The 17429-nt window shown below is 42.2% G+C and overlaps 1 long non-coding RNA gene across 1 annotated transcript; it reads right to left on the minus strand.

The window, feature by feature from the left end:
• Nucleotides 1-2574: 2574 nt before the first annotated feature.
• Nucleotides 2575-16761, minus strand: LOC119477611. Its single transcript, XR_005204270.1, has 3 exons — nucleotides 16748-16761; nucleotides 13916-13918; nucleotides 2575-3821 (listed from the first exon to the last, which is right to left on the minus strand). It is a non-coding gene; the product is annotated as an uncharacterized LOC119477611 (long non-coding RNA).
• Nucleotides 16762-17429: the final 668 nt, after the last annotated feature.

Below are 17429 nucleotides of genomic sequence, written 5' to 3' on the forward strand. Positions count from 1 at the left end.
CATATGGCCTTGACCCTAATAGACTATGTAGGCCGTGTAAAACACACCATGGAGGTCAAAGGTCAAATGTATCCAGTGTCCGTCGTCCGAGACAAACCTGACCAGAGTCAGTCATGTTCACCGGTGTGACCCACCGCTACAGTATGTCAGCTCCTAAATAGCCTGAGCTGTCTGCAGATTCCTCCTCCGTCTATCACCAAAGACCCAAATAGATACAGTATGTCTTTCATCACGGCCTGCTGTGACAAAATACTGCCATTCCAATTCAGTATGGAGAGATAAAGGGGACACATGATGCTCATTTTCAGGTTTATACATGTATTTTGGGTTTCTGTTCGAACACGTGTACAGGCTTTAATGTTCAATCTAGAATTACCGCCTCGCGGTTGTATGCCTCCGCCGACCAGTCAAGTCAACATGTCATCACTTCATCATTTCATCCTATTAGACATTTGTGTAAAATTGTTATAATTAGCGTATTGAGTTATGGCCAAAAACGTGTTTTGTGAGGTCACAGCGACCTTGACCTTTGACCACCAAGCCCTAACCAGTTCATCCTTGAGTCCAAGTGGACATGTGTGCCAAATTTGAAGAAATTCCCTCCAGGTGTTTCTGAGATATTGTGTTCATGAGAATGGGTTGGACGGACGGACGTAGTTTTTCCTGATATGTCCCCTTTAACGCCAGGTTGAGACTACACAATATCAGTCCGATTGTAGCCTGACGCGGCTGTCGTAAGGTGTCGACTCGGATCGGGAACGATAAATGAGTGTAGTGTGTGAAAATCGATCGTTTTATCTCGTGTAGTGTGTCATAGTAGACGACAACCGACGCCGCGTCTGGGACGCCTCACGACGTCCCGACAGAAAGTCTAGCATATTTGATGGGTTTTTTTTTTGCTTTCCACGACGTGTTCCGTCACGGCCGTGAATTTGACCGGCCGAGCACAGACGCACACAGCTGTAAACAGAAGCACATGGCTACTTATTATACAGAATGATGTCATCGGGCCTTCCTGGCGTAACTGCTGCCAGACCTCGCGGTAGGATATTCGATCTAGGTTGTGTCGGAGTAAAAAACACCACCGACGTTGTGTCTTTGCGCATGGAGCATCCCGTTGCGCGGCCGCTTCCGCTTCTCCCTGTGAATTACATTTTTATTGTTTTCCCCCGGGACTTCGTCGGCCCCTTTACATGGTCAGACCCGGCGGTTTGAGCCCCGGTAAGCCCGTATATATCAAGACGGCGGTGCCGGGAGAGTGTGTATTGTCAGAACAACAGGGGACTGACGTGTAGTCTGTCATGTGACGCAGCCAAGTCACGACAAGAATTTATGACCCTCAATCGTCTAATCTGACATAGTGACCATCGTAACCGTCAAAAATATCGTGTAGTCTGATCCTGTTATGAGTGAGCTCAAAAAGAAGACGAATACTCTTCATAATCTCCAACACGATTAACAAAAGAAATCCTAAATGAAACCTATTAACCACAAAGGGCCACATAGTTAATGTTTTACTTAACATTCAGTCACACACTAATATTCATACTGCAGTTTCCAATGATTTATAGGTATGAAGAATATATATATATATATATACATACATACATACTGTATATGGCAATGAAGCCCAGACCTTGTCCTTGCTGTCTAGTTCCTAAGTAATTTACTGCACAAACGAGGCAATTTATTGATCAAGTCATAAATTGCAAGACCTTCATCTGATGGGAAGCACTGAAGGCTTTCTGGCCCTTACTCAGGGTTTACAAATTGCACCCTAACCTTGAAATGGAAGCTTTTCTAGGAAATCCTTGTTTGATCCATTAAAGCTGCAGTTGGTAACTTTGAGCAACTATGAAAACTGTCACTATATCCTGACAGTAGAGGAACCTGATTTTTTTTCCACAGATTATCCGTCTCATGTACTACTGTCAAATATGACAAAAAGTTAGTTTTATGACTGTAGCTTTAATATACTCTTCAACAGAGAACGAAACACTGGTTTGTTATACCTCTGGTAGCCAAAATCTTATAAATACAGCTAAATATATACACTAACTATAGTGTATAACAATGATACACTATGAAAATAATGATAATTATTCATCTTATTACACGGCTACTTACTGAAGAAATCAATAATCTGACACAAAAACGGTCCGCCAGAGTCCGACATCTGAACTGCACCCATAGCAACGGTCTGTTATACATAGCAACGGTCTGTTATAAAGAAATAACAGACCGTAGAACGCCGTGATTGACCAATCTGAATCGAGTATTCAACAAAGCCGTTTAATAAAAAGAAAGAAAAAACTACATATCCATCAACGTTTCATTAATGAAGCCAAATTATTGGAATAATGAGGTCGACTATAGATTTTTGTTTGCTTCCGACTCCCCAGTAGATATTAGCCAAAAGAGGTTAAAACAGGAGCACTAAATAGAACCAGTGGAGAGAGACAGACAACCAGTGGAGAGAGACAGACAACCAGTGGAGAGAGACAGACAGACAGTGAGAGAGACAGACAGACAGTCAGTGGAGAGAGACAGAAAGAGACAGACAGGCAGTGGAGAGAGACAGACAGTGGAGAAAGACAGAAAGAGACAGACAGGCAGTGAGAGAGACAGAAAGAGACAGACAGGCAGTGTCAGGGGAAGCAGAATTATCCGTGCCCATAAACCTCCTCCTTGACTAAACAGAGAAAGAGCCGATGTATCAGTTCTTTTAAACTTTCCCACTCCCCCCCTCCTTCCAGCCACTCTCAAACACACTCTCCATTCATCCATCCCTTTCCCTCCAGCCCATTCTTCTGCTCCCTTCTTCCCTCAGTATCTCCTCTTTTCCCACTCTGTCCGTCCTAAACTCTGCACTCTGTCTCTCTCACTACTTCATTCACTGTCTCTCCTCTGGTCTCCTCAGCTCACCTCTCATGCTAATAGGCCATTGATGCGGTCTCTATGGCGATGTACTTTTCATTCCACTGGAGAGGAACGGGCCAATGGACCGACAGGATTAGGGAGACGCAGAGTAACCTGTGAATGTGAATGAATGTGTGTGTGTGTGTGTGGACATGTGACTCAGAACTACTTCCTCTTATCTTTGAATCTATAGTTTGGCTAAATTATTACAGCAAAAGTGATACCTTTAAAGGTCAAAGGTCATTTTTGCTTAGTAACCTTTTTATCCCCATCGAAACTATATGATTTCATATTGACAATATTACAACCCTTAAAGTTCCTGTTATTAAGTTGACATTTTTAGCACTTCATGGTGATACAGTGTCAGTAGTGCTTCTGGCTACAGTGTCAGAGTACACCCTGCACCATAAGTGGTCCATAAACGCTATATCAGACAGTGGTCTACTGTTTCAAACCTATTCATTCCTGCAGAGTGAAAACTAAATGAATCAATCAATGTATTCAATTTAATTTAACACACATAAGCTAAGCTATGCTGTGCTAGCTTGTTGTAAAGTCAACTAGCTTATTGGATAGCATTATTACATGTTATTAATATACCAAAGGTTATTCATGTTTATGGTTTGTGGTGAGCTGATGAGTTGATTAATTAATTAGTCAAACCATGACTAAAAAAAAATGGTTGTAAATTGGATATTGGTTTTTGGCAGTTTTTTGCAGTTTTGGCAAATCTCCATTGCCTAGCCCCGTGGTGGATTCACGTGTTTATCATGTGTGCCCAGGTAGAAAATCATGTGTGTTTATTGTGCTTCCTCATCAATAAATAACGTTTATATGCCATTTTATTATATTACGCTGTGTATTGTTTTATCACACTTATCATTAATAAATAAAATAGCCTACTGAGTAGATATTTAATACATTGTATTACGTCCATGCAACATGACCTCCACCAAGAACACCGAGGTAAACAATATAACCTTAATATTTCAACATAAACTGTAACTTATAAAGTTAGGTAAAGTAACATTAAGCATCAAAAACTTGTACTAACCTTGTGAGTTTGCTAATGTTAGCTAACGCTAGCTATGCTAATGTGGTAAGCAAACTAATGTTAATGTTAGCATAACACAAAAGAAATGCAAAAAGCTTAATGTAATCATTTCAGCTAGTTTGCGAGTTTTGCTAGTTTGCTAATGACATTAGCATAGCTAGCTAACATTAGCAAACTACTAAGTTTAGTTCAAGTTATTTGCTGCTTGACGTTACGTTACCTAACTTTATAAGTTACCTTGGTGTTATTTGTGGAGGTTGTGTGGCTTATAGAGAGCTACAGGAATGAGTCCAAAAACCCGGAAATGATTTTAACGATTTGTTCTACGACATAATATACAACAATAAATAAATATACTAAACGTCATCACGCAGAACACTAGTCCGCCTTTACAGCCTCGTTGTGTATACTCGCGCTCATGTGACCGTGGTGTAGTTTGTTTATAGCCTAACATTAGCTTTTTACTTCTGGCGATTGCATTCACGCTTCAGAAATCATAAAAGTGGTGTTCATTTATGGAGATTATTTTACGGAACAAATCTTATTCTCTGCAATAATCCAAAAACCAATGGAAAATCCTATTGGATTGGCTTTTTGACGAGGTAACCAGCGTGATGCTAACTTCCTGGTTGGCCTACAAAAATACGTCATCCCTGGAGCGCTGTATTCAAACTAATGAACGCATGCCATCTTATCCTGATAATCGGGTCTGGCATGCACAGTTTCAGACGTCACTTCCTTCTCCAAGGTCGGGACCAGAAAGGGTCCGACGGAGGAGGTGAGCCCGAGCCTGGAGCTCTACAGCTCGACCCTTCTTCAAAATGGTAAATGGACTTGCATTTCTATAGCTCCTTTCGAGTCTTCCAACCACTCAAAGCGCTTTACACTACATGTCAGCATTTACACACACATTCACACACTGATGGCAGAGGCTGCCATGCAAGGAGCCAACCTGCCCATCAGGAGCAATTCGGGGTTAAGTGGTAACTTCAAACATGTGGACCGGAGGAGCCGGGGATCGAACCGCCAACACTTGCCAATTGGTAGGCAACCCGCTCTACCCCTAGCCACCACAGCTGCCCCCAAAATGCAGCATTATGCCAGACCTTACAGTACACATCACTGTTACAGTCTGACTGGTTAAACCTGCTGAAAGTGTGTGCACGCGGGAGTGTGTGTACATGACAAACATAACACATATATATCTGCCAGCATGGCGGTGCTGACTCGGCTATCTGCAGAACAGCAAACGTGAGCTGTGTTTGGTAGCGACGCTCTGTTGCTACAATAAGACTCCCACACTCCCATCTATCAAAACTCCAGTGTGGTACATGGTGGACACACACAAGAATATGGGAGGGTGAACGAGAGATGGAAAGTAGAATAAATACCATGGAAGAATTTCCTGTCCACAATAACAAACACTGATCCTTTTTCCATGATGCAGATGAGAGCAATACGATTCTAATGGATGGAGACTTTGCTGCCCATGAATGAGATGCCAAATTATTTCATGGAGAGGTCTTGGCACAGAGAAACCACAACTGCTGGAGCATTTGGCAGAGCGCTCTGCAGGAGGCTGAGCCTGCCCCAGCTGGGGAGGCTTGACTCAAGAGGTGGAAGATGAACCTGGGGTCTTACTTTATGGAAAGGAAGAGGTGTGAACCTCACATGGATGAGATGAAGTGGGATGGTAGCAGGAGAGGCTGAACTACAGAGAACAGGGTGAAGTAAAACGTTTTGTCTACTACTGTGTCTCATTGTATATTTCACCACAGCCTCAGCTTCTCTGACTGCATTTTCACATCTGTTTACTGCTGTTTATCTCGCCATCAGACCACCCTTTCCGACGGGGAACTAAATGGTGCTCCCACCAGCGGTACATTAGCTTGGCTTCCATGTCGATACTCCTGTCTGCTTCTCCAAACTGGGAGCATGCTGACCGCCATCTAAGTTACCTTAATACACTGATTATGGATAAGGATATATGTATATATTAGGGCTGTAAATCAATTAAAATATGTAAATCACATTGTCCGCAGTTAATCGCAATCAATCGCAAATTAATCACACATTTTTTTTTCCGTTTCAAAATGTACTCTTAAAAGGGAGATTTGTCAAGTATTTAATACTCTTATCAAACATGGGATGTGGGCAAATATGACTTTCTTATGTCAGATGTATGTGTATATTATCAGTGGCAATCAATTAGTAACACAAAACAATGACAGATATGTCCAGAAACCCTCACAGTACTGCATTTAGCATAAAACAATATGCTCAAATCATACATGGCAAACTGCAGCCCAACAGAACAACAACAGCTGACAGTGTGTCAGTGTGCTGACTTGACTATGACTTGCCCCAAACTGCATGTGATTATCATGAGTGGCATGTCTGTAAAGGAGAGACTCGTGGGTACCCATAGAACCCATTTACATTCACATTCTGGAGGTCAGAGGTCAAAGGGACCCCTTTGAAAATGGCGTGCCAGATTTTCATAGAAGTTTGTAGCGTATTTTTTACCTCTTCCTGACAAGTTATTATGACATGGTTGGTACCAATGGGTTCATTAGGCTTTTCTAGTTTCATACGATACCAGTATCTTCACACTAGCTTGAGCCCGCTACAACCTAAAAAACACAAGTTGCGTTAAGGTGTTAAAGAAATGAGTTGCGTTTAAACGAATTTGCATTAACGTGTTATTATCATGTTAACTTTGACAGCTCTAGTTTTTACACCCTTGTGGAGAGTGTTGCTTGGGAATGCTTTCCAGCCCCCTACTGTTATAAACCCTTGATTTCATCACTCCTGTTGTCATTGTAAACTGTAAAATGTCAATGTTACGGTGACAATATGTCGATTTCACAGCGTCATGCTCTGAATGCACTGGATTCATGGAAACTACAGCTGCCTTCTATGAGATTATTCCAGTCCCACAAGTTTTACCTAAACACAGACTACAGGTCATAAACCACTAGACTAACTCTGCGACTGACGGGTCACTTGCTGCACACTTTGCATGATTGGTTTCGATCCAGAAAGCTCATTTGAATGCACATTTCAGTATCGGAACATGCTGATGAGATCTCACTCACCAAACCTCATAATTTCTTTTGTTATATTAAAATAGCAGCATTTCATTTATATAAAAATGTAGTTAAAGCTGCTTTAATGCCTCGTTTGATCCCCTCGCTATCTTCCTCTCTCTCTCCCCCTGTTTCTCTGTGAGACACAAAGGTGTCCCGGCAGCTCCTGCAAGATAACAGAAGCCTTCATTATATTCTACCTGAAGTAATCCACGGCGTTAACGCTTCTGTCTGACGAGAGACTTCAGCCGCATGAGTTGCAATTTTCTACAGTAGTTCCACCGCCGAATATCAATAGGTTTTTAATCAGCCACGGGAAAATGCTGAGCTGCTGGTGGCCTGAGGGCTATTTCAGACACTTTTAGGTTCATCGGAGGAGGACAAGGACCTGCTTCATGTTTACTCTCACACGCACAGCTTTTAAAATCTTCCCTCAAGCATCCTTTAACAAAATAAGTGTTTTCCACTAACGTGCCTCTTGCTTATGTTTAAAAAAGGGTTTTGTTGGGGCCGTTCCTAACGGGCCTCCGCCTCCTCTGCAGCCGGTTTGTGCTGAGTCGGTGGAATTCCACTCACACAGGGGTCTGTTTGTGAGGGTGTCGGGTTTTTATTTAGCCTCTTTCAGGGACCGTTTCCTGGTTCTGCGAGTGTGGTTACTCCGTAGCAGCCTGGCGTCATGTGCACGGGATGTAATGAAGGTAAACTCAGTGAATGGCCGTGTGTAATCCTCACTGCACTTCTCCAATAATCAATTATAATGGGAGTGGACAAATATGCTGCTTTAAGCAAATGTATGCATATATTTATTATTGGAGCATTTAGCAGCTAAAGACACAGATATATTTTTCGCAGAAGTTGGTGGGGACCAAAACCAGAGCTAAAAGGAGAGTGAATATTGGACTTAAAAGTGGACACAAACGTGACCCAAACTGAATGGTAATGTTGCTCCGTGTCTGTTGGGTGTATAAATGGTAGGGGTCAGAGGTCAAGGGACCTCTTTGAAAATGGCCATGCCAGTTTTTCCACGCCAAAATTTAACGCAAGTTTTATTTAAACTCCTTCGCGACAAGCTAGTATGACGAGGTTGGTACGGATGGATTCCTCAGGTATTTTCATATGATAACAGGATCTTTTCTCTAGCTTTAAAACTGAACCCGCGATAACCTAAAAATCCCAAGTTGCATTAATGCGTTAAAGAAATTAGTGGTGTTCAAACAAATTTGCGTTAACGCCTTAACTTTGACAGCCCTAAACAAGATACAGGAAAACTACAGGAACCCTGAGCCCAACACAATGGAACAATCCTAGAATGGACTTTCAGCTCGCATGAAGATTCATGAGACAACAAATTAATTCTTTTGGCTTGCCTCTCCTGCTCCTCCTTTCCAGCAGATTCCAGTGAGTCAGTGAAGCCAAGGATGGAGAAACCACAACAGTGACCAGCTACGACATAATGTACCAGTAAGCACACATCAAAGTACTCAAAGGAAAGGTTGGACTGTTTTCAAAAGCCAATCCCAGTCATGTCATTTTCAAGAAGTAATAATAAGTAACAGTAACCGTTTGAAAGAAAAAAAAAAATGAAATCTCAGATCCAGGTCTCCAACAAAACCTAATCAGTTGGCTCACAGGTGTTTGAGACATCCTGCTGACAGCTTCTACTGAAACGCGAGTAAAATGTTAAGTCATATCTTTTAATGTAATGTATTTCCTCATTTTAAGATCTTGAACAGAACAATTTTAAATGAAATTATAGAGAAAAAATAAATAAATATAGGCCTAGCCTATATCGACAATGGAGTATTAGGGCCACATTGAGGAAAAATAAATACATCTGAAATTTTGAGAATAAAGTCAGAAGTTTAAGAGAAAAAAAGTTGTGATATGAGAATAAAGATATAAGTTTACGAGAAAAAAAAATTGTAATATTATGAGAATAAAGTCATAATATTATAAAGTAGTAGTTTTACGTGTTATTTTAGAGGGGAAATAGAACAGCGTTCCGGAACGTGGAGCATCTTGTGAAGTTATACTTTAGTTTAGGTTTCACAAATAATGAAATACTTCATCTTTTAGCACATCAGCACCACATTATCATCAGTAACAGGACCTTGAAAAGATTGTGCAAGAAACTGCGTTTATTCTGAAGAAAAATCCACCATGGACCTGATGGGGAAATTAACTCTTTTGTGGAGGAGGAAATTACTTTTTTCTCGTAAAGTTATGACTTTATTCTTGTGATCTCAGATTTTTTTTTCCTACAAAGTGGCCCTAATACTCCGTCGTATATATCAGGATATATAGGATAGACATTTGATATCATATGACGATATATATCGTCATATTGCCCAGCCCTATCTGCAACACAATACGTAGACGTCTTTGACATAACATCAACACTGTGACCTCTTCACATCCTGTTGATGTTTATTCATTGTTATAGGTTTTAATCTAGAATTCTGTCCAGCTCTTCCACACTGCACTTTTAAGTGAACAGTAAAAAAAAAAAAATGTACATGAATTGGGTTTTTTTTATAGTATGGGATTAGAGTGAAAATAATGTTACATAAGTGCCTGGTTGACAAAATAACAGGCTGAATCCTCCATGTTAGGTAGCAGCAGATATACTGGTGAGAATACTGGGAATAAAAATCCTTTTCTACCTCGCACTGTCAGACACAAGCACACCCACAGTAAAGGCTTCCACACACCCATCTGTACATCCTGCAGAGTATAACGAGGCTTCATTAAAGCGATTAATACTACGTTTTCTTTGGTTCGTATGTGTGTTTATGCGTCTCTCTGCTTATGTTTCTAAGTCTTTGCAAACAGCAGATAAGCAGATAAGAGTGAAAGCGCAATATGTGTATGTGTGTGTGTGTGCGTGTGTGTGTGGAATTCCTTGCTGACTAAGAACTTTGTGCAAAAGACAACAGGAGCTCAGCCAAAGCATCAGCAGAAGAAACAAGAGCTCCCCTCCTCTCACCTGGCTTTCCCTGTGCTTTGCATTTTTTTCAATTACTGAAAATATTTATGGAAGTCCAGCTTGCAGCCTCCCATCACTCCCTCCCTCCTACCTTTTACTGGCCATCCTCCCCTCCTGAGCTACTAACACTGTTTCTGATGGTGTGGCAACTTGTTGAGAACTTGGTTTGGTAATTCCTTAGACCAGGTTAGGGACAGTCTGTGATGTATATACTGATCAGCCATAACATTAAGACCACTGACAGGTGAAGTGAATAACACTGATTATGTCGTTACAATGGCACCTGGCAGTGGGGGGGAAATATTAGGTCATGTCTATAGCCTGGCTACTCTCAACAAGGACTCTAGTGTTATGCTCTGTGGACCCAAAGACACCAAAGCCAGAGGATACGTGCCCTGTTAGAAACATTCATAGGGCACCACACAGTATCAAGTTCTCTTAATATATTCATGGCCAGTACTTGCTACGACACACAGGGCTTGAAAAGTTAATGGTAGGTTGCTTATTGACTGAAAGAGTCGGTCATTTTGAAACGTTTGTCTCCGTAACCAATCATCTTTGGTCGAGCGCACATTTAAAAGCCGACAGTGTCATTTTTGTAGATTGGCTAACTCGCAAGATAAATGTTGATACAGTTTATAAAACCTGAAAAAATTAAAATCAGAAGCCTTCTAACAGCATTGATCCTTTGGTTAATGGGGGCTAACAGGGCGCAGGGACGGGACTTCTCATGTTTTAAGGGGGTGCTATGGTACAGCTCTGTTGCTCAAAGCCTGTCATTTTATTTTCAAATTCCATCCAGAGAGAAGGAAACAGCAGAGCTAGTGGGACCACAGTGTTAATATTCAGACCGTGCTGCTGAGCATCCAGACATGCTCAAGCCTGTGTGTGTGTGTGTGTGTGTGTGTGTGTGTGTGTGTGTGTGTGTGTGTGTGTGTCCTACTCTGCAGTACTCTCAGTCAGTACCAGTGGTGCTGGATTCTCCAGTGGAGGTTATGTATTTGATGAGAACTGTGGCTGTAAGGCCTGGTCAGTGTTGGACCTGCATACTGATAATGACCAGCACCGAGCTAAGGAAGCTCCAATAAGCCCACATCCCACGTCCCTGTACTTCTATGTGAGGACACTCATTGACATAATGCATTCCCTAGCCCCTTACCCTGACCTTAACCATCACAACTAAATGTCTAACCCCAACCCTAACCCAGTGATTCTCAAACTGTTGGGGGGATCGCGTGACTGGGGGAAAATGTGATGCGCAAGACGGGAGCCAACTTCCTGTATCCTGCAGCTCAGACTGTCTTAAGGTGGACTGTTAAAGTGGAACAGCTTTTCTCCTTAAAGTGACGAGTCGCTCCTCTGAATTTTGCTCAGCTTTTTAATTAATTATTAATATTTCTTTTAACCATTTAACCGATAACATTAATCGGATAAAGTTCTTAACGTCGGTTAACGGTTAAATGGTTAATTATTACCATCCCTAATAAGAAGTGGACGTAGTCTCCGTGACGTCACCCACTGGTTTGTGGACTACGGATTTGAAGCCTCAAGTTTGGCATTTTGGCCGTCACCATCTTGTTTTTTTCGCAACCAGAAGTGACACGAGAGGGTGGAGCTAAGTACAACCGAACGCCGAATTAGACATTTTTATGCGACCAAAATGTTGTAATTAACTTTCATGAACTGAAAACACACTGTGAAAGGGTTAAAGTTGTAAGATGAAAACACGGACAACTCCCAGACCAGACAACGCCGTGGTAGCAACCTGTCAATCACAAGGTAGCCCCGCCCTAAAGCATCCCCTGCTTTCAAATTGGTCCTCACAAACATATATGTACAAGTACACATACACACACATCATAACTGCTTTCAGAGCCGTAATAAACTGGCCGTGTTTGCAGTGTGAAACAATAGCTACGACCCATCTGTTAGTGTGGGCGTGAGAAAGACGGTGAGCGCCGAGAGAAGCCGATTGAGAGGTGGAGCGTGAGAAGAGAATTATGACAGAGGAATAACATGGAAGTGAATGGAGAGAGAGAGAGAGAGAGAGAGAGAATGACAGTGAGAGACAGAACAGCTGATGTATTTTACAAGCTGAACACAGCGCTCACTTGTCAAAGCTTTCCTAAAAGGGCTGACGATGCACCCTGCTGCTGCTCATTGTACACACACACACACACACATTTTAATGAGGAAAAAATACAGATGGAATATCTGCTTTTATCATGTGTTATTTCCGCTGGGTAAAGGGCTGCATCAGCACAGAAAGTGACACACTTCTGTGGATGTGAAGAGACTGGAGGGGGGGGAGGCTTTACATGTGGCCGTTCCACAGGGGTGCACAGGTTGAACTGAATTCAGACGGCAATTAAAGAAGACAACCCTGTCTGGGAGTTGTTTTACACAACATTAGAATGGAACAGAAAGACAGGCGTTTTAACACTCGCAAAGCTGATTTATTGTATCAAATGTCCTTCACAATTTGATGGGAATACAAACGGGAAAATAGAACCACAAGACAGAGATGATAAAACAGAAAGAGAAAGAGGGACCAAGGAGCTGAGGGGCGTTGAACGGCGCTTCTCTTTATCTTGAGCTGATAAGAGCAGACTTGCCTCACGCAGTGTAAGATGTAGGACAGACACCGCTCTAGGTCTCACACTCACACTCACACTCACACACACACACACACACACACACACACACACACACACACACACACACACACACACACACACACACACACACACACTCACTCACTCACTCACTCACTCACTCACTCACTCACTCACTCACTCACTCACTCACTCACTCACTCACTCTCTCACACACACACACACACACACACACACACACACACACAGGCTGACTTTGGGGAAGTTTGACAACATTCATAAACAGATTTTTTATAAAAAGGATGTTTAACTGTTATTCTATTCTTCAAATGCCATGTAAAGACCAACAGTGTGTTGATCTGTCTCTCAACACTCTCCGACTTTTGATGTCCCTAAACAGTCTTGGAATCATAAATTGGGTATCACTGTAAAGCTGAGACTCTTGTGGATCTAATGAGCCCAACTGTATTCATGTGTGATGATGTTAGTTCCCATAGTAGCCATTTCATTGTAGTGAGACCATTTTTTTTAGCTTGACCTCACTGTATAAAATGACCTGTGGTGACCTCTAGGATAATCACAGCCTCATGAAACTTTACAGCCACAAACTAGAGACCTAGAGCATTCAGAGGATGGATGGCTTTCCTCGTTTTTGATACCAAATCACAGCATGGCTTTTCTATGGTGTTCCTCGAGTTCTTGGGTGTCTTCATGTGGTATTTTCGAGGGATTATTGATCATTTTTATCAATTGTTGCTCTGGCTCTATCTATTTAATGACGCCGAGAAGCTGCTTGACGTCCTCCTGGATCCACCTTCTCACATATGTTCACATTATACGTATTATTTTCTGTCATATGGATTGTCTATGTTGTATTTTAATGTTGTTGTTACTCTGTACACACGACATCTATTGCACGTCTGTCCATCCTGGCAGGGGGATCCCTCCTCTGTTGCTCTTCCTGAGGCCATTTTTTCCCCCTGTTCAAAGGTTTTTTTTTGGTTTTCCTTAACTGATGAGAGGGTCGTACTGTAAAGGACAGAGGGTGTCGTATCCTGTACAGATTGTGAAGCCCCCTGAGACAAATTTCTGATTTTGGGCAATACAAATTAAATTGACTTGACTTGACTTAAAGTCTTAGCATGAGATTTGTTGAATATAAGAATAAAAAGAATAGAATAGCCCCTTAAGACTAAATGAAAGTTGGCACAAAATCTCATCTCCACGACCTCATGCCCCCTCAAACACTCACTAACTGCTCCCTCCAGCAGATACGTGCAAACAACCAGACGAAGAGCGCTGCTATTACTAGGTAACGCCGAGTGTGTTTTACGGGAAAGTATGGCTGGACCGACTGACTTGTACAGATCGTAGTTTGTGACCCTCGACCTGAGCGAAGACAACACACAGACGAGGAGGAGGAGGAGGAGGAAGGGGAAAGGACAGACAGCTGCTGTGGGAGAGGGGACAGATGGACAAACAGAGCCGCCACCTGTTTTTACTCTTCGGGCCACATTTACAGCCAGAAAGTCAGCTTTCTTCAACCAGAACTATAGCATCCCATCCCATCACACACACAGATATACAGAGAAAAAGGCAGCATGCCTCAACAGTTGGCAGTCTTTCCCAAACAGTGAGAGGAAGCAGAGAGCATCTAGTCTGGACTGGATCATCAGGCAGCCCCCACCAAACACACACACAACACATACACACACACAGAGGCTGGCAGGCAGGGTAGGGTATTGGGCATTAGGTTGGCAGAGGCATTACAGGCTGCCACATAAGCCTCTTCCAGTTTTTACTACCAGTGACATCTGCTGCCTGAGGTTACACGTGTGGATACAGCACTTACACTGATAATACAGCACCACCGGCCGCAACGCTGGGAATACGATCTGCACAAACATGATACAGTCATAGCGGAAAAAACTACAATGGAGTTGAATAATTGAGGCCATTTGGTTCCTTCAGTGCAAAATACAGCCGATTTAAGAGGGAGCCGCTTAAGTAGAACTATTATTCTGTGCAAAACTATAGCTGTTGGGCTTGTTTTGTTATTTTTGTAACACCTGTGCCATGTGCCATGTAAGATATTTGAAAGCTGATAGCTTGACTTTGCTACTGTTTTAAATAATATATGAGCGCCATCAAAAGACCAGCAAATTAATATTGCACTGTCATGTAGTTGGGAGACTTATGAGGGACAGATTACAGAAGAATGGTCCGAGAGACATTCTGACTTTTGGTCCTTTGTACGGGTAAAATAAAATAAAATCGATCTTTTACAATATAAAATATTAACCTTTAAACAATCCGACGCTATTCGGTCTTTCAGAGGTTATAGCGGGTTCAGTCTTAAGGAAGTGAATATGCTGGCATCATACACTAGAAAACCCAAGGAAACAATTGGTACCAACCATGACATGTTAACTTGTCAGGAAGGAGGCTAAATAACGCTCCAAACTTACGCTAAATTTTTTGTGAGGAAAAACTGGCAATGTATATTGATAAGAAGCAAAAGTCAATTGTTCGTTCCATTGCAACATCAGCGCCCAGCAGCAGAGCTCCGCCTCCGCCATTTTGGACTGAAAGGGACTACCGCACGCCAGTAAAACATCCGCCTACAAAGTGCCGTAGAGAAGTAAAACAAAATTATTTCTATTCTATTGTCATATTCTACCGAAATGGCCTGTGTTGAACAACAAAATATTATAAAAACACCGGAGTTTCATCTCTTTGCTTCTATACTCTTTGTCCACCCTGCCTGGTAAAACACAAAACTTTTAAAGGTCCAATGTGTAGCATTTAGAGGGATCTATTGGCAGAAATAGAATATAATATTAATAACAATAACTATGTTATCTTTAGTGTATAATCACCTGAAAATAAGAATCGGCGTGTTTTCGTTAGTTTAGAATGAGCCTTTAAATGCCCCGGTTTGTATCTCAGTCTTTCCGTTATGAATTTGTGAGTCACTCTGGTGACTTGAGTCACATTCTCAGACTTGATGAAGCTCCTCCAGATTCACACAAGACATCATACAACTGTCTTCACAGCCTGTGTAGTACGCTGCACTCGTGAAATTGATGCGTAAAATTGGCGGAGTGCCCCTTTAAAGGAAAGCTGTCGTTCAGGTTAACAGCATTTAATCGTCAAGCATATCTGATCTAAATTGGATTGGCTTCAGTCATTTCAGCGTGCTCAGTGCAGCTGTATAGAGGAAAACAGAATCGGTGTGGGACTGGCTATTATCAGCACATGTTGGATTGTGAGAAAATGTAAAAAAAAAGTGATTGGACACCCCCTACTGAAGTGTCCATGAGCATGACACCGAATCCCCGACAGCTCAGCAGCTGACCCCTGAGCTTAAATATCAAATAGCAGAGACGGTGGAAGTAAAAAAACACATGGCAGCGTGTGGATGGACTGTTGCTAGATACAGCACAGTGAGGTAAGGCTGTCTAAGAATATTCTAAAATTCAAATATTATATTCAAATTGTAAAAAGATGACATTTTCTATGTGTAACTATAGCCTACTACTCTGAGGTGATTCAGGTTTGCCTCCAGTTACGTGACGTAATCATGATGTTGGCTTTAAAAGGGTCTATAAAACACACCGTTAGGGTAGAACCTATACAGTAAAGGTGAAAAACAACTGTCCCCTGGTCCATCTAACAGCTAACACACACTCACAACTGTTTGTGTGTGTGTGTGTGTGTGTGTGTCTGTGTGTGTGTGTGTGTGTTCTCAAGTGTCGACAGGTGATAAGCAGGCTGCTTTTGAGCAGCAGCTGTGTGACTGTGGGCTGTCAGAAGCCGTAGAGACAGACCTCTGAAACTTTAATAAGTGTCTTGTTTTAGAGACGAGGAGGAGCTGCTACAGGAGACAGGACCTGAAGCCCTCGGCCGCCAGGCTGTCCTCTACTGCACACGCTGCTCTATACGACCACGTGGGTCTCCTGTTAGACCAGAGCCAGTTAACAGGTGGACGGAGGGATTTCCCCTCATTCTGAGTGCTCATGTAGATTCCAATTGTTTAACAGATTCTTTTTTCTTTTTATTCATCTTCTTTTCCTTTCCTTACATTTTATTTTGTTGTATAATTTATTTTATTTTTATATTATTTTTATACTGAGAATATATACTGGAAAAACAAAGTTTGGAAACTTGTGTTTGGTCGATTATTTCTCTGTTGCTACAATGCTAATGGTCATTGTATTTTACATGGTTGGAAAGCCTGTTTATTTACCTTCGCAATGATGTCCAACTTGTAAGGATCATGCATATGTGGGATGAGCAGCACAGCTGATTATGTGGGTAGCGCCCAAGAAAAATTTGCCAAAATGCTCTGCCAATGGTAAACAGTGTATTCTCATAAGGCTACCAGGAAGCCTGCAATGACTGCCCTTCACCGTCAGGCCCGTTTGCGCTGGTGTCGACAACACAGACAATGGAACCTGAACATGTGGGGGAATGTCATGTTCAGTGATGAGTCCAGGTTCTGTCTGCCAAAGTTGGATGGCAGGGTCAAAGTATGGAGACGACGCGGAGAACGCTATGCTGATTGTTGAACCGATCGAGTAACAGCTTTTGGTGGGGGCAGTGTCATGGTGTGGGGCGGCATCTCCCTCACTGGCAAAACAAGGCTTGTCATCATTGAAGGCCATCTCAATGCAGTGAGATATCGGGATGAGATTCTGCAGCCAGTGGCGATCCCATATCTCCACAATCTGGGAACTAACTTCATCCTCCAAGATGACAACGCT

The sequence above is a fragment of the Sebastes umbrosus genome, chromosome 18 (assembly GCF_015220745.1).
Source record: "Sebastes umbrosus isolate fSebUmb1 chromosome 18, fSebUmb1.pri, whole genome shotgun sequence".
Taxonomy (NCBI): Eukaryota; Metazoa; Chordata; class Actinopteri; order Perciformes; family Sebastidae; genus Sebastes; species Sebastes umbrosus.